The sequence below is a fragment of the Somniosus microcephalus genome, chromosome 32 (genome assembly GCF_052327205.1).
Source record: "Somniosus microcephalus isolate GS21.2 chromosome 32, FLI_Smic_1.0, whole genome shotgun sequence".
Taxonomy (NCBI): Eukaryota; Metazoa; Chordata; class Chondrichthyes; order Squaliformes; family Somniosidae; genus Somniosus; species Somniosus microcephalus.
Window position 1 is genome coordinate 29,087,473 of NC_141018.1, and position 18,765 is coordinate 29,106,237.

Genomic DNA, 18,765 nt, shown 5'->3' on the forward strand with positions numbered 1-18,765 from the left:
CAGGAGTTGATCCATTGTGTTGAAAAATAAGTTAATAAAATTGATGTGCCTCAATAATCCCGAGACTCGATGTTAGCGGAACAAAACAAGGCTTTTATTAACTTAGAAGATAACACGCAGTGGAGAGAGGTATCTTCCATCTGGAGCTCTGCAGTACTGGATATGAGGCCAGACTGAGCTGGCTTACATAGAGGCCAGGTATGGGCGGAGCCCTACACACAACACATTCCATACATTCCAATATACAATACAATGGTGAGGAGAAACCTGAAACCAACCACAGTCACAGGCAATACAATGGTGAGGGGAAACCTGAAACCAACCACAGTCACAGGCAGTGATGAATGGAATATTTCATCACAGTTATATTAAACAGAAAATAAAGTACTTGCATTTCTATAGCGCCTTTTACCTCAGGACATCCCAAAGTGCCAATGAAGTACTTTTGAAGTGCAGTCACTGTTGCAATGTAGGAAACATGGCAGGCAATTAGTGCACAGCAAGCTCCCATAAACAGCAATGTGATAATGACCAGATAATTTGTTTTTAGGGATGTTGGTTGAGGGATAATTGATGGCCATGGCACCAGGGAGAACTCCCCTGCTCTTCTTCAAAATAGTGCCTTGGGGTCTTTTACATCCACCTGAGAGAGCAGACGGGGCCTCAGTTTAACGTCTCATCTGAAAGACGGCGCCTCCGACAGTGCAGCGCTCCCTCAGCACCGCACTGGGAGCGTCAGCCTAGATTTTGTGATCAAGTTCCTGGAGTGAGACTTGAACCCACAAATCTTCTGCCAAAGTCGTGGCAGCTGATTGGGCGAACCCCGGTCAAAATCCAGCCCTGGTACGTTTGCAGTCGGTGAGAAGTGTTTTTTTAAATTTCACGGTGTAAATCTGGAATTCTGGCTCTGAAGCAGAGTGAGACTTCCTCCACCAGGGAGTCCTCTTCCAGGGAATCTCACTCCAACTTCACTCCAGTGTCAGGTTGTTCTTTGACTTTGGGTTTAGGCCACCTTCACATTATAACTGCAGTGTCAATGTCAAGCAAAACCACTTTGCACCAACATTACAGTCTAGGTGGTGCCAAGTTATTCATTCCTTTACAAACAAGCCAACACTACATTTTTAGGCTCTATGGGGCTGGTTTTCTGATCAAGCTTGCCTGGTATATTGGGAAATCGAGGGGTTGTGTGTGCCCGAGTTTCCAATATACCAATATTCCAATATATTGCCAACAGCCGAAACTCCCTGCTGCCAGTGTCCACTTAGAAAACATAAGCGGGCACTCCCCGTGTAGTACTGAGGAGGTGCTGCTTTGTTGGAGGTGTCAGATGAGATGGTACAGCTTGCCTGCCAACATGGATGTTCAGGAATTCTTACATTACAACAGTGACTACACTTCAAAAGTACTTCATTGGCTGTGAAGCACTTTAGGATGTCTCGAGGTCGTGAAAGGCGCGATAGAAATGAAAGTCTTTCTTTTTTAATGGATTTTGAACCAGCGACGATGAAGAAACGGACGATATATTTCCAAGTCAGGATGGTGTGTGTGACTTGGTGGGGAACTTAGAGGTGGCGGTTGTTGTGTATGTACCTTTAAGAGAGAACTGCTTTTATACTGTAGTACCGGCAGTGACCACACCTGTATATAAAGCCGTAGCAGGCTTCTGTACTTTCAGTTCCAGCATACCCTCTGTTCAGTAAACACCTGTTATTACCGTTCTCCTGCAGTCCGTGTGTTATTGATACGCGGACACTACAGTGGCGACGAGCAGGTTCAAACGCACCTGCAGTACTGCATCACCTCACGGGGATCCATCCCTGAAAAGAAGCTTCTTGGAGGTCGAAGCCAGAGCAACGGGCGTCAACCGTGGGCAACCGCCCAGTGATCCATCGGAGTTCAGTGAATCGCAGGGGAAGCTGTGGAGAGCTGGGCTTGGCTCCCCAGTCAAGGTGTTCCAGCAAATCGTGCTGGTAGCAGGTAGTGCGCTGACCCTTCCGGACTGCGGCGGGCTTGAGCTCAATCGAGCGGCTCTGCAAGGGGGCCGTGCAGCGTCGTCGGGAAGGAAAAGAGAGAGAGCGGGTGGAGCGCACAGGGCGCGGTCGGTGCTCAAGAGCCGGGCAGCGTTAGAGGAAATAAAAGAGGGGAAGGAAAAGAGATGCGCCGTGGACAGCGTCGAAGAAGAATAAAACTAAGGAATTTAACTAACAAAAGAGAGACGCGCCGAAGCCGCGGGGCGCCGCCGTTACTATTTAGAATGCTAGGAGCAGCATTGGCAGCAAGGGGAAGAAGGAAAAGCGCAGGAGGTGCCATTTTAATCCATTGGGGAAGAAGGAAAAACGCGGGAGGCGCCGTTTTAAACCACCCAAGATGCCGAAGAGTGGCAGTATCACTGCATTCGACAACGAAATAGAAGACTGGACCACGTATGTGGAAAGAATTGAAATGTACTGCAAGGCAAATGGGGTGGCCGATGAAAAGAAGGCGTCGGTATTATTAAATTTGATGGGCGCGAGAACGTACGGCCTATTGCGGAATTTAATTACCCCAGCTAAACCAATGGAGAAAAGCTTTGAAGAGATTGTCAATATCTTACAGGAACATCTAAACCCTACACCGCTGCTGATAGCAGAAAGATTCAAGTTCCATAAAAGAAACCAGCACAAAGATGAGAGTAATGCTGACTATCTTACGGAACTACGCAAGTTATCGAAGCACTGCCAGTTCGGAGCAGGACTGGCAGATACCTTAAGGGATAAGTTTGTCTGCGGGCTCCAGAGTGAAGGAACCCAGAAACGACTACTTTCGGAAAAGGACCTTACGCTAGAAAAGGCTTTCAGCGTGGCAGTATCTTACAAAGCAGCAGCACGGGGAGCTGCGGAAATACAACAGAAACCGTAAGAATATAGCACCAACGAAATGGCATATGGAGCAGAAAAGTGCTATCGCTGCGGCAGAACAACCCATGACCAGAAGGACTGCTGGTTTAAGGACAAAGTATGCAGGCAATGTGGAAAAGTGGGACACATAGCACGAGTCTGTAGGTTGGGAAAGAAAACCAACACTAAAAGAACTACTAAGGAAAAGTACAAGAAAGTAAAAAAAATGACAGACAGTAGTTCAGAAGATCAGGAGAGTGATAATGACTCCGGGAACAGGAGACTAAGTTGTCTAAAGTTACACAACGTGATCGCAAAGGAGGATCACCGAACCATTTGGGTCACCCTCATGATAGCAGGGTCCCAAGTAAAGATGGAATTGGACACAGGATCAGCCCTAACAGTCATGAATCGACGAGACTATGAGCGGCTATTCTCACACATACCCTTGAAGGACACGTCCATTGTATTAAAGACATATACGGGGCAAAAAGTCTACCCCAGAGGAAAAATAAGGGTGCCCGTTAAATACAACGGCAAGGAAACACAGAAACTGTAGCTATATATACTACAAGATGGAGGAACACCATTATTGGGACGTGAATGGATCCGAAAAATACAATTGGATTGGCATTCCATTCAGGCGCTAACTGTGGCTGACAAAAAGGATGACGACGTCACACCTGGACGACTGTCAAAAATTCTAACTGACGCAAAAGACGTGTTCCAGCAAGGACTTGGGACTCTAAAAGGAGTAACGGCAATGATAAAAATTGAAGATAACGCAAACCCAAAATTTTTTAAGGCCAGACCGGTACTGCACGCGATCCGCCCAGCCATCGAAGCAGAGCTGGAGAGTCTGGAGCGTTCAGGTGTGCTGTCCAAGGTGGACTGGAGCGAGTGGGCCACACCCATCATTCCTGTAATGAAGAAATCATTGAGCAGCACGCCTGGGGAGCCGAAGAAGGTTCGCATCTGTGGGGTCTTTAAGGTAACTGTGAACCCAGTCCTGCACACAGTACAATATCCACTTCCGCGGATAGAAGATATTTTCGCCTCACTATCTGGAGGGAAACGCTTTACGAAGATTGATCTGGCCCAAGCATATCTACAAATGGAGGTAGAAGAAGCATCTAGAAAATACCTCACGATAAACACTCACAAAGGTCTTTACCAGTCAAACCGACTGGTATTCGGGGTAACATCAGCTCCGGCTATTTGGCAGAGGGCGATGGAACAAGTCCTGCAAGGGATCCCGGGGACCCAGTGTTATTTGGACGACATCCTGGTTACGGGCGAAAATGACAGTGAACACCTTGCCAACCTGGAGCAGGTGCTCACTAAATTACAAGAATATGGGCTATGAGCCAACCGCCCCAAATGCGAGTTCTTCAGGAGACAAATCTCGTATTGTGGCCACATGATTGATGAAGAAGGGTTACATAAGTCCCCAGACAAGATTGCGGCAGCAGTCAAGGCTCCAGCACCGGAAAATGTGTCGCAACTGAGGTCGTTCCTCGGGTTGGTGAACTACTACCATAAGTTCTTGCCAAATTTATCTACAATTCTGCACCCACTGAACACCCTGCTGTAAACTGGAGTAGCATGGAAATGGAGTGATGAGTGTAAGCGTGCCTTTCAGAAATGTAAATGCCTAATCACTTCAAAAGAAGTATTGGCCCACTACAATCCAACACTACCGATTCGGTTGGCATGTGATGTGTCTCCCTATGGCATTGGAGCGGTGCTGTCACACAAATTCCTTGATGGTTCAGAGAGGCCAATAGCCTTTGCATCGCGCTCGTTAACCTCAGCCGAGTGTAACTACGCCCAGGTTGACAGGGAGGCCCTCAGCCTGGTGTGGGGGGTGAAGAAGTTCAATCACTATCTGCACGGGCAGAAATTCACCCTACTGACTGATCACCAGCCTCTTGTCTCCATTTTTAACCCAAAGAAGGGCGTTCTGGTGATGACGGCGCAACGGGTGTAAAGATGGTCCCTTTTTCTAGGGGCACACCAATACGACATAGAGTACAAGGGTACAAAACAGCATGGAAACGCTGATGGGCTGTCGCACCTGCCGTTGCCTATGGTGGAGGAAGCACCTGCAGTGGACCCTGTTGAGATATTCCATTCGACCATAGTCGAATGTCTACCTGTTACAAACTCAAGTATAGAGAAGGAAACCTGAAATGACCCGACACTCTCTCGGGTCTATGATTTGACGGTGAAGGGATGGCCAGCACATGGCGACTCACTGTTGCCAGCATTCTCGCCAAGGAGAGAACAGCTGTCAGTGTGCCGGGGGACCTTGATGTGTGGATCCCGAGTGGTAATTCCACCCAAGTTGAGAGATAGAGTGCTCAATGAGCTTCATGAGGGTCATCTGGGAGGGGTAAAAATGAAGAGCCTAGCCAGGGCGTTTGTGTGGTGGCCGGGAATCGATAAAGAAATCGAGGATATGACCAAGAGATGCACAGGATGCCAGAAAGTCCAAAACGCTCCACCACAGGCCCCGCTACACCCATGGGAGTGGCCCTCATCTCCATGGCAACGGGTACACATTGATTTTGCTGGTCCATTTATGGACTCAATGTTTTTAATCGCCGTGGATGCACATTCGAAATGGCCAGAGGTCATCAAAATGTCCTCCACCACCACGGAGAAAACTATTGCAGTCCTACGGACCATCTTCGCCAGGAATGGCTTGCCAGAACAGATTTGCTCCGACAATGGACCACAGTTCATGTCCGAGGATTTCCGGAGGTTTTTGAGAAATAATGGGGTGAAATATTACACATCTGCCCCATATCATCCAGCCACAAATGGATTGGCTGAGAGGTTTGTTCAGACCTTTAAAAAAGCAATAAAGGCGATGTATAACGACAACATACCACTACAACACAAGGTGGATAATTTCTTGTTTGCTTACCGGAATGCGACACATGCAGTCACCAACCAAGCTCCAGCCATAATGTTCTTTAACCGAAGGTTAAGATGTTGCCTGGATTTGCTCAAACCAAACATAAGACGAGATGTTGAGGATAAGCAATTCCAGCACATCAATGAGAAGCCAACCAGGAGCTTCAAGATAGGGCAACCAGTCTTGGCCCGCGACTACCGAACAGAAAAATGGCAGCCAGGAACGATATGCACACAGCAGGGACCACTAATGTACACAGTGGATGTTGGAGAGAGCATCGTGAGACGCCATGCTGACCAGATTCTAGAGTCACAGGAACAAGTCAAACCCATACCACGAGCATGCGCACCTGGTGATGAACCCGAAGTACAGATTGCGTCTACCTCAGAATCAGTGGTATCGGAAGCTGACGAACCAACCAATGACAATGAGCCAGAATCGACTCCGCCGCAAGAACAGGATACTCGAGAAAGGCGCTATCCAGACAGGATCAGGAAGCCTCCTCAAAGACTGAATTTATAAATGATTACTTCAGTTGATGTATATAGTACAGAGAAAATTGTAATTGTAATTAGTTATTATTTAATTGTTAAATGAATGTTATGTACTGTTTATCTAAAAGGGGAGGAATTGTTGTGTATGTACCTTTAAGAGAGAACTGCTTTTATACTGTAATACCGGCAGTGACCACACCTGTATATAAAGCCGTAGCAGGCTTCTGTACTTTCAGTTCCGGCATACCCTCTGTTCAGTAAACACCTGTTATTACCGTTCTCCTGCAGTCCGTGTGTTATTGATACGCGGACACTACAGCGGTGTTCCCACACGCCTGCTGCCCTTGTCCTTCTAGGTGATAGAGGTCACGGGTTTCTGAAGCGCTGTCGAAGAAGCCTAGGTGATTTGCTGCAGTGCATCTTGTTAATGGTACACACTGCAACCATGGTGCGCCAGTGGTGGAGGGAATGAGTGTTTAAGATAGTGGATGGGGTGCCATGGGGTGTATTTTTCTTATAATACTCCTGTGAAGCACCTTGGGACGTTTTACTACGTTAAAGGCGCTATATAAATACAAGTTGTTGTTGTTGTTGTTGCCAGTCAAGCGGGGCTGCTTTGTCCTGGATGGTGTCGAGCTTCTTGAGTGTTGTTGGAGCTGCACTCATCCAGACAAGTGGAGAGTATTCCATCACATTCCTGACTTGTGCCTTGTAAATGGTGGAAAGGCTTTGGGGAGTCAGGAGGTGAGACACTCGCCTCACAATACCCAGCCTCTGACCTGCTCTTGTAGTCACTATATTTATGTGGCTGGTCCAGTTAAGTTTCTGGTCAATGGTGACTCCCCCAGGATATTGATGGTGGTGGATTCAATGATGATAATGCCATTGACTGTCATGGGGAGGTAGTTAGACTGGCATCTGTGATGGTGGGGTCGTCAGGAGGAGGCCGAGATGAATCATCCACTCGGCATTTCTGGCTGAAGATGGTTGTGAATGCTTTAGCCTTGTCTTTTGCACTCACGCGCTGGGCTCCGCCATCATTGTGGATGGGGATGACCATGGAGTCTCCTCCTCCCGTTAGTTGTTTAATTGTCCACCACCATTCACGACTGGATGTGGCAGGACTGCAGAGCTTTGATCTAATTGGTTGGTTGTGGGATCGCCTATCTCTGTCTATAGCATGCTGCTTCTGCTGTTTAGCATGCATGTAGTCCTGTGTTGTAGCTTCACCAGGTTGGCAACTCATTATCAGGTACGCCTGGTGCTGCTCCTGGCATGCTCTTCTACACTCCTCATTGAACCAGGGTTGGTCCCCTGGCTTGATGGTAATGGTAGAGTGAGGGATATGCCGGGCCATGAGGTTACAGATTGTGGTGGTATACAATTCTGCTGCTGGATGCCCAGTTTTGAGCTGCTAGATCTGTTCTGAAGCTATTCCATTTAGCACGGTGGTAGTGCCACAAACACAGTGTAGGGTGTCCTCAGTGAGAAGATGGGACCTCGTCTCCACAAGTACTGTGAGATGGTCACTCTTACCAATACTGTCATGGACAGATGCATCAGATAGATTAGTGAGGACAAGGTCAATAGTCATAGTCATAGAGTTATACAGCACAGAAAGAGGCCCTTCGGCCCATCGTGTCCACGCCGGCCATCAAGCCCTGTCTATTCTAATCCCATTTTCCAGCACTTGGGCCGTAGTCTTGTATGCTATGGCGTTTCAAGTGCTCATCTAAATGCTTCTTGAATGTTGTGAGGGTTCCTGCCTCTACCACCCTTTCAGGCAGTGAGTTCCAGATTCCAACCAGCCTCTGGGTGAAAAAGTTTTTCCTCAAGTATGATTTTCCCTTGCGTTGGTTCTCTCAGCATCTGCAGCAAACCCAGACCGGCAGCTGTGTCCTTCAGGACTCGGCCAGCGCGGTCAGTAGTGGTGCTACCAAGCCACTCTTGGTGATGGACATTGAAGTCCCCCATCCAGAGTAAATTCTGTGCTGTTTCTACCCTCAGTACTTCTTCCAAGTGTTCTTCAAGAGTTAGGAGTGCTGATTTATCAGCTGAGGGAGGGCGGTAGGTGGTAATTAGCAGGAGGTTTCCTTGCCCATGTTTGACCTGATGCCATGAGACTTCATGGGGTCCAGAGTCAATGTTGAGGACTCCCAGGGCCACTCCCTTCCGACTGTATACCACTGTGCCGCCACCTCTGGTGGGTCTGTCCTGCCGGTGGGACAGGGCATAGCCAGGGATGGTGATGGAGGAGTCTGGGACATTGGCTGAGGAATACGATTCTGTGAGCATGACTATGTCAGGCTGTTGCTTGACTAGTCTGTGGGACAGCTCTCCCAATTTTGGCTCAACTCCCCATACGTTCATGAGCTTAGATAGTTACGAAGTGTTTCAGTGACGAGTGGTCTGCACTGTGACTGAAAACTTGGAAAATATTTTCTTAGTTGACACAAACTGCGTGTAATTTTTTTTTTACTCTCACCAGTGTGAAATATTGCCTCCACAGACTGTGAAAACATTAATTTACAATGATTTCATAATTGAATAAATGGTCTCTTGTTGAATACGATGATAAATGACCTCTTAAATGAAATGAGTGTTCAATTTTATATCTTTAGTTTTGATTAACCTTTCTTATCCCAGACAATCGGGAAAACTGAAGAGTAACAACAACATAAAATGCTGTTAAGAACAAAAAATTCAGGAACTGTCCAGCAAAGTACCGGTGTTCTTCAGAAACCTAGTAACCCAAATCGTAGGCAAGGTACAAGTTGGTTAGTATTTGATAGTACAGGGTATTCTAGAGTGAATTTGGTTGTCCATTCCTCTTTCAGCCTCTTGGCAACACCAACAGCATTGCCCCGCCGCCCAGCCATTTTCAATAATTAATTAAATCTTTGCCCATGATTCAGGACACCACCGAGATTGAAACGAGCCGGAGAGAAGACAAGACAATTCGAGAAGCAATGGCTAGATGATGACCAGCTTGGGTATTAAGAGCCTGTAGGCTGTAACGGGATGGGGAAAACTGAGTGATGTAAGGAGTCCCACAATTTTTGAGCTCTTGAGAAAAAGTTAGAGTAAAAGGCAATGTAACGAATGTTCCTCGAATATTTTGCTAGATCTTATAACGCTCACAAGTTTCAAGATGATTTGCTTGTGGTCCTTCACATCAGTCACCCAGCCCAGGTGTTTTATGTACACATGGGACACCTGACTCAGCAAGTCTAGCTAGTTAACTCAAAGACTCATCCATCATTAGCTGATTAATTAGCTTAATTCTTGCACACATCGTCAATGAACCATTACATTTATCATCAATGTTAATAGATATTAAACATCAGGCATAAGAAATTGAAGGCCCTTTCAGTAGTCTTCCTCTGCATCTACAACTCAGATAAGCATGTTCAAGCCAGTCTCTCCTATACCATGACCTGAGTCTAATAGACACATCATTGCATCTTTTCTGGAGCTTCTGAAGAAGGGGCTGGACAGACTCTATATTCAATAGCATCAAATGTATGTGATGCTTAACCCTAAGCTCTGGAAATCCCTCCCTAAACCTCTCCAACGCTCTGTTCCTTTATGGCCCTCCTTAAAACCTACCTCTTGTTGAGTTGGTGTTGAGATGCTGGTATAAGAACCTAAGAACATAAGAAATAGGAGCAGGAGTAGGCCATTCAGCCCTTCGAGCCTGCTCCGCCATTCAATACATTACAACAGTGACTGCACTTCAAAAAGTACTTCATTGCCTGTAAGGCGCTTTGGGACGTTCAGTGGTCGTGAATGGTGCTATATAAATGCAAGTCTTTCTTTCTTAACACGGGAGCCAGGTTTAAGCAAACCCAACACTAGATAGAGGACCATATATGAACAGAAATGATATCAGCAATAATAATTTCTAGGCTGCCGTCCAACATGTGATGCGTACCCATGCATATCTCATGATGGCAGCTATTTAAACATTTGTACCTACCTCCTGTGCCAGTTCCAATTTGATCTTTGCTACAACGTCCATCTGCTGGAGGTTGTTGTTGTAACAGTTTACAGTTTTGACCGCTATTTTCTATCAGAAACATACGGAGCTCAGGGTGTTTGATAATCGGGACAGGTAATTTGTTGAGGAGATCCACACAGGAACAGCCATTTTCAGTGCAGCTCTGATTTTCTTCTGTAAGATTGATCTACTTGTGTGTCAGGGTAGCACACTCACCTCTGAGTCAGAAGGTTGTGGGTTCAAGTCCCACTCCACTGACTTGAGCACAAAAATCTAGGCTGACACTCCCAATGCAGTACTGAGGGAGTGCTGAGCTGTCGGGGGTGCCGTCTTTCAGATGAGACGTTAAATCGAGGCCATGTCTGGTCTCTAAGGTGGACGTAAAAGATCCCATGATACTATTTTGAAGAAGAGCAGGGGAGTTATCCCCGGTGTCCTGGCCAATATTTATCCCTCAATCAACCTAACAAAAACAGATGATCTGGTCGTTGTCACATTGCTGTTTGTGGGAGCTTGCTGTGCGCAAATTGGCTGCCGCGTTTCCTACATTACAACAGTGACTGCACTTTAAAAAGTACCTCATTGGCTGTAAAGCGCTTTGGGATGTCCGGTGGTTGTGAAAGACGCTGTAGAAATGCAAGTCTTTCTTTCTTTCTGTACTAGACTCACTGGGGGTCATTTTAAATTTTGGTGATCATGTAAAATGGGTGATATGGGATCGGCCACTCTTCATGGTTATACACGCGTCCCAATATTCATTTCCATTAACTTCAATGTATATTAAAGCTATTCAACTCTATTGAACCACAGGGGGTCCAGGCTTTGTCTACGAGCATTGTTTTGATTTGAATAAAGCTGACACACATTAGCTCCCCGGTCCCACAACGCCTCCAATTTAAAATTAATTCCTCATGTTCAAATTCCTTCATGGCCTCGCTCCTCCCTATCTCTGTAACTACCTCTAGCCCCACAAGCTTCTGAAATGCAGTTCCTCCAACTCTGGCTTCTTGTGAAACCCCCCCGCCCCCCCCCCTGCTTCCTTCAGCTTAACATTGGCAGCCGTCTATACCCTAAGCTCTGGAGATCCCTCCCTAAACCTCTCCACACCTCTCTCTTCATTTATGTCCCTCCTTAAAGCCTACCTCTATGACCAAGCTTTGGTCACCCCTTCTAATATCTCCTGTTTTTTCTAGGAGTCGATTTTGCGCCTGATTACGTTTCTCTGAAGTGCATTGGGACATTTTTCTATGTTAAAGACACTATATAAATACAAGTTGATCTAATGTTGACGTTGAGATGCTGATGTTGAGATGCTGATGTTGAGATGCTGATGTTGAGATGTTGATGTTTAGATGCTGATGTTGATGTTGAGATGCTGATGTTGAGGTGACGATGTTGAGATGCTGATGTCGAGATGCTGATGTTGAGATGCTGATGTTGAGATGCTGATGTCGAGATGCTGATGTCGAGATGCTGATGTTGAGATGTTGACGTTGAGATGCTGATGTTGAGATGTTGATGTTGAGATGCTGATGTTGAGGTGATGATGTTGAGATGCTGATGTCGAGATGCTGATGTCGAGATGCTGATGTTGAGATGCTGATGTTGAGATGTTGATGTTGAGATGCTGATGTTGAGATGCTGATGTTGAGATGCTGATGTTGAGATGCTGATGTTGAGATGCTGATGTTGAGATGCTGATGTTGAGGTGACGATGTTGAGATGTTGATGTTGAGATGCTGATGTTGAGATGCTGATGTTGAGATGCTGATGTTAAGATGCTGATGTTGAGATGCTGATGTTGAGGTGATGATGTTGAGATGTTGATGTTGAGATGCTGATGTTGAGATGCTGATGTTGAGATGCTGATGTTGAGATGCTGATGTTAAGATGCTGATGTTGAGATGCTGATGTTGAGGTGATGATGTTGAGATGCTGATGTTGAGATGCTGATGTTGAGATGCTGATGTTGAGATGCTGATGTCGAGATGCTGATGTCGAGATGCTGATGTTGAGATGTTGATGTTGAGATGCTGATGTTGAGATGCTGATGTCGAGATGCTGATGTTGAGATGCTGATGTCGAGATGCTGATGTTGAGATGCTGATGTCGAGATGCTGATGTTGAGATGTTGATGTTGAGATGCTGATGTTGAGATGCTGATGTTGAGATGTTGATGTTGAGGTGACGATGTTGAGATGCTGATGTCGCGATGCTGATGTTGAGATGCTGATGTTGAGATGTTGATGTTGAGATGCTGATGTTGAGATGCTGATGTCGAGATGCTGATGTTGAGATGCTGATGTCGAGATGCTGATGTTGAGATGCTGATGTCGAGATGCTGATGTTGAGATGTTGATGTTGAGATGCTGATGTTGAGATGCTGATGTCGAGATGCTGATGTTGAGATGCTGATGTCGAGATGCTGATGTTGAGATGCTGATGTCGAGATGCTGATGTTGAGATGTTGATGTTGAGATGCTGATGTTGAGATGCTGATGTTGAGATGTTGATGTTGAGGTGACGATGTTGAGATGCTGATGTTGAGATGCTGATGTTGAGATGCTGATGTTGAGATGCTGATGTTGAGATGCTGATGTCGAGATGCTGATGTCGAGATGCTGATGTCGAGATGCTGATGTCGAGATGCTGATGTCGAGATGCTGATGTTGAGATGCTGATGTTGAGATGCTGATGTTGAGATGCTGACGTTGAGATGCTGATGTTGAGATGCTGATGTTGTGATGCTGATGTTGAGATGCTGATGTTGAGATGCTGATGTTGAGATGCTGATGTTGAGATGCTGATGTTGAGATGCTGATGTTGAGATGCTGATGTTGAGGTGACGATGTTGAGATGCTGATGTTGAGGTGATGATGTTGAGATGTTGATGTTGAGATGCTGATGTTGAGATGCTGATGTTGAGATGCTGATGTTGAGGTGATGATGTTGAGATGTTGATGTTGAGATGCTGATGTTGAGATGCTGATGTTGAGATGCTGATGTTGAGATGCTGATGTTGAGATGCTGATGTCGAGATGCTGATGTCGAGATGCTGATGTTGAGATGTTGATGTTGAGATGCTGATGTTGAGATGCTGATGTTGAGATGCTGATGTCGAGATGCTGATGTTGAGATGTTGATGTTGAGATGCTGATGTTGAGATGCTGATGTTGAGATGCTGATGTTGAGATGCTGATGTTGAGATGCTGATGTTGAGATGTTGATGTTGAGGTGACGATGTTGAGATGCTGATGTCGAGATGCTGATGTTGAGATGCTGATGTCGCGATGCTGATGTTGAGATGTTGACGTTGAGATGCTGATGTTGAGATGCTGATGTTGAGATGCTGATGTTGAGATGCTGATGTTGAGATGTTGATGTTGAGGTGACGATGTTGAGATGCTGATGTTGAGATGCTGATGTTGAGATGCTGATGTTGAGATGTTGATGTTGAGATGCTGATGTTGAGATGCTGATGTCGAGATGCTGATGTTGAGATGCTGATGTCGAGATGCTGATGTTGAGATGCTGATGTCGAGATGATGTTGAGATGCTGATGTCGAGATGCTGATGTTGAGATGTTGATGTTGAGATGTTGACGTTGAGATGCTGATGTTGAGATGTTGATGTTGAGATGCTGATGTCGAGATGCTGATGTTGAGATGCTGATGTTGAGATGCTGATGTCGAGATGCTGATGTTGAGATGCTGATGTTGAGATGTTGATGTTGAGATGCTGATGTTGAGATGTTGACGTTGAGATGTTGATGTTGAGATGCTGATGTTGAGATGCTGATGTTGAGGTGACGATGTTGAGATGCTGATGTTGAGATGTTGATGTTGAGATGCTGATGTTGAGATGCTGATGTTGAGATGCTGATGTTGAGATGCTGATGTTGAGATGCTGATGTTGAGATGTTGATGTTGAGATGTTGATGTTGAGATGCTGATGTTGAGATGCTGATGTTGAGATGCTGATGTTGAGGTGACGATGTTGAGATGCTGATGTTGAGATGTTGATGTTGAGGTGACGATGTTGAGATGCTGATGTTGAGATGCTGATGTTGAGATGCTGATGTTGAGATGCTGATGTTGAAATGCTGATGTCGAGATGCTGATGTTGAGATGCTGATGTTGAGATGCTGATGTTGAGATGCTGATGTTGAGATGCTGATGTTGAGGTGACGATGTTGAGATGCTGATGTTGAGATGCTGATGTTGAGATGCTGATGTTGAGATGCTGATGTTGAGATGCTGATGTTGAGATGCTGATGTTGAGATGTTGATGTTGAGATGTTGATGTTGAGATGCTGATGTTGAGATGCTGATGTTGAGATGCTGATGTTGAGATGCTGATGTCGAGATGCTGATGTTGAGATGCTGATGTTGAGATGCTGATGTTGAGATGTTGATGTTGAGATGCTGATGTTGAGATGTTGACGTTGAGATGTTGATGTTGAGATGCTGATGTTGAGATGCTGATGTTGAGGTGACGATGTTGAGATGCTGATGTTGAGATGTTGATGTTGAGATGCTGATGTTGAGATGCTGATGTTGAGATGCTGATGTTGAGATGCTGATGTTGAGATGTTGATGTTGAGATGTTGATGTTGAGATGCTGATGTTGAGATGCTGATGTTGAGATGCTGATGTTGAGGTGACGATGTTGAGATGCTGATGTTGAGATGTTGATGTTGAGGTGACGATGTTGAGATGCTGATGTTGAGATGCTGATGTTGAGATGCTGATGTTGAGATGCTGATGTTGAAATGCTGATGTCGAGATGCTGATGTTGAGATGCTGATGTTGAGATGCTGATGTTGAGATGCTGATGTTGAGATGCTGATGTTGAGATGCTGATGTTGAGGTGACGATGTTGAGATGCTGATGTTGAGATGCTGATGTTGAGATGCTGATGTTGAGATGCTGATGTTGAGATGCTGATGTTCAGATGCTGATGTTGAGATGTTGATGTTGAGATGTTGATGTTGAGATGCTGATGTTGAGATGCTGATGTTGAGATGTTGATGTTGAGATGTTGATGTTGAGGTGACAATGTTGAGATGCTGATGTTGAGATGCTGATGTTGAGATGCTGATGTTGAAATGCTGATGTCGAGATGCTGATGTTGAGATGCTGATGTTGAGGTAACGATGTTGAGATGCTGATGTTGAGATGCTGATGTTGAGATGCTGATGTTGAGATGTTGATGTTGAGATGTTGATGTTGAGATGCTGATGTTGAGATGCTGATGTTGAGATGCTGATGTTGAGGTGACGATGTTGAGATGCTGATGTTGAAATGCTGATGTCGAGATGCTGATGTTGAGATGCTGATGTTGAGGTGACGATGTTGAGATGTTGATGTTGAGATGCTGATGTTGAGATGCTGATGTTGAGATGCTGATGTTGAGATGCTGATGTTGAGATGCTGATGTTGAGATGCTGATGTTGAGATGCTGATGTCGAGATGCTGATGTCGAGATGCTGATGTTGAGATGTTGATGTTGAGATGCTGATGTTGAGATGCTGATGTTGTGATGCTGATGTTGAGGTGACGATGTTGTGATGCTGATGTTGAGATGCTGATGTTGAGATGCTGATGTTGAGGTGCTGATGTTGAGATGCTGATGTTGAGATGCTGATGTTGTGATGCTGATGTTGAGGTGCTGATGTTGAGATGCTGATGTTGAGATGCTGATGTTGAGATGCTGATGTTGAGATGTTGATGTTGAGATGCTGATGTTGAGATGCTGATGTTGAGGTGACGATGTTGAGATGCTGATGTTGAGATGCTGATGTTGAGATGCTGATGTTGAGATGTTGATGTTGAGATGCTGATGTTGTGATGCTGATGTTGAGGTGACGATGTTGTGATGCTGATGTTGAGATGCTGATGTTGAGATGCTGATGTTGAGGTGCTGATGTTGAGATGCTGATGTTGAGATGCTGATGTTGAGATGCTGATGTTGAGGTGATGATGTTGAGATGCTGATGTTGAGATGCTGATGTTGAGATGCTGATGTTGAGATGCTGATGTTGAGATGCTGATGTTGAGATGCTGATGTTGAGATGCTGATGTTGAGATGCTGATGTTGAGATGTTGATGTTGAGATGCTGATGTTGAGATGCTGATGTTGAGATGCTGATGTCGAGATGCTGATGTCGAGATGCTGATATCGAGATGCTGATGTTGAGATGTTGATGTTGAGATGCTGATGTTGAGATGCTGATGTTGAGATGCTGATGTTGAGATGTTGATGTTGAGATGCTGATGTTGAGATGCTGATGTTGAGGTGACGATGTTGAGATGCTGATGTTGAGATGCTGATGTTGAGATGCTGATGTTGAGATGCTGATGTTGAGGTGATGATGTTGAGATGCTGATGTTGAGATGCTGATATCGAGATGCTGATGTTGAGATGCTGATGTTGAGATGCTGATGTTGAGATGCTGATGTTGAGATGCTGATGTTGAGATGCTGATGTTGAGATGCTGATGTCGAGATGCTGATGTCGAGATGCTGATGTCGAGATGCTGATGTCGAGATGCTGATGTTGAGATGCTGATGTTGAGATGCTGATGTTGAGATGCTGATGTTGAGGTGACGATGTTGAGATGCTGATGTTGAGGTGACGATGTTGAGATGCTGATGTTGAGATGCTGATGTCGAGATGCTGATGTCGAGATGCTGATGTTGAGATGTCAATGATGATGATGTGCATAATTCCGATGACGACTGCACAAAGAGCATGAGCTGTACTTGCTGGAAGTGTATCAGGCAGTGCAATTGGATGATTAATGTTACGAGCCAGCAGGACTTACATTGATCAGATCTCAAGAGGGTGTGAGAATCTTGGAAGGAATAGCTCAGTAATTCTCATATCAAATCATTGTACTCTCCCTGAATGGAGTGCAACAGCTTTTCAAATGACTTTTGTGCAGTGACCTAATAAATAACATTGTGGCTATAACTCTAGCCAAAATGTCAAGCATGTCTTACTGCATTTGCATATGAAGATGGATGGAGACCCAATTATGAAATTGTTTTAACATGCAAGAATAAAAGCATAATTAACTGAAGACCCTGGTCTCTATCCCCACTGCACCGATGATATCATATGGTATTATTAGCTGCTTCCCTTACATTGACAGTGTTATGATACAACTCGCAAATGCTTTTGCCTGGCATTTATTTCTGGATTTAATTACTTGACGTAGCCTCTTATTATACTGTCAACTCACTTGCTTCAGCTAGTTAAAGCTTCTAATCCACATAAAATTTATCAGCCACAATAGTTTTTACTTCTTGGACAGGGCGGACTTTATTCCGTCTGGCAAATAAAGAAACGAGAGAAAGCTATAAAATGGGAAAGATTGGATCTCTGATCTTCTGCACTCACTGCACAAATGACTTGCGGGGTAGACTTTCAGCCTCCCAGAGTTTTTATTTCCTTTATTGGCCCTGGTTTTTTTCTCCATTTTTTTTTGTCTCTCCCACGAGATTATATGGCCGCGGGGTGGTTGGGTGGGTGCGGGGATGGGTGGGGGGCACAGTGGTGGGTAGGAAGTTTTTAGTCCTGGCGCTCCAGACATGTGGGGCAGGCTTAAAGCGCCTTGGACTGTTTTACTACGTTGAAGGCACTTTATAAATGCATGTTGTTGTTTGTTTGTTTGGTAATGGACAAGCTGGTTCTTTTCAAGCCCACCATTTGCTTATGTTCGTACAGCAGCACTTACAGCAATTTGGGAAGCAGAGAAGTAGAGTTAGTTGGAGCAAAGGAGATTCTCTGCAGTACAGGCCGAGGAGCCAGGAGATGGAAAATTGAGGTGCTACAGTGCCACCCCTGGCTGGTGGGTGTAATTACCATGTGACAAGTTTACATAGGCAATTTTCACTACAAATGCAGATAGACGAATCTATCATGGAAAAAGTTGACACAAAGGTGTGACAGAAACGTTAGAGGTGTTGTGGAAAGTAAGCAAGCAGAGGTAGCATTTTTTTACTCTATTTAAACAGAAGTGGCGGTACTTTGAACAAAAAATTCTTCCTCTGACCACTTCTTCCTCTTTTAAGCAGTCAACTTGCCCAAATTCTGGGCCAGACAAGATGAGAATTATTTTCAGCTGCAATGGCTCAGCCAATGAAGTAACTACAAACAAATTGAGCTTGCCTTGGCACTTGACAAGTTGCCTAATGGCAGAGGCAGCAATCGTCACCGTAGGTGTGAATGTTGTGTCTGTAACTGGCATAGAGCTGTCACATATATTCATGGCTTGATGCTCAACCACAGCAACTTCTATTGCAGCAGCAGTGTGCCTCAATAAACATTGTTGACTATAGCATGGCAGGGCTGATTCCCGATCCCGTGCTCCCAGTGAGGATCACCTCACACAGGGAGCACTGGTTGGAAAATCTTGGGCCGACGTTGCCTGATTTTTTCGGTCCATTTAATTAGTGGGAGTGT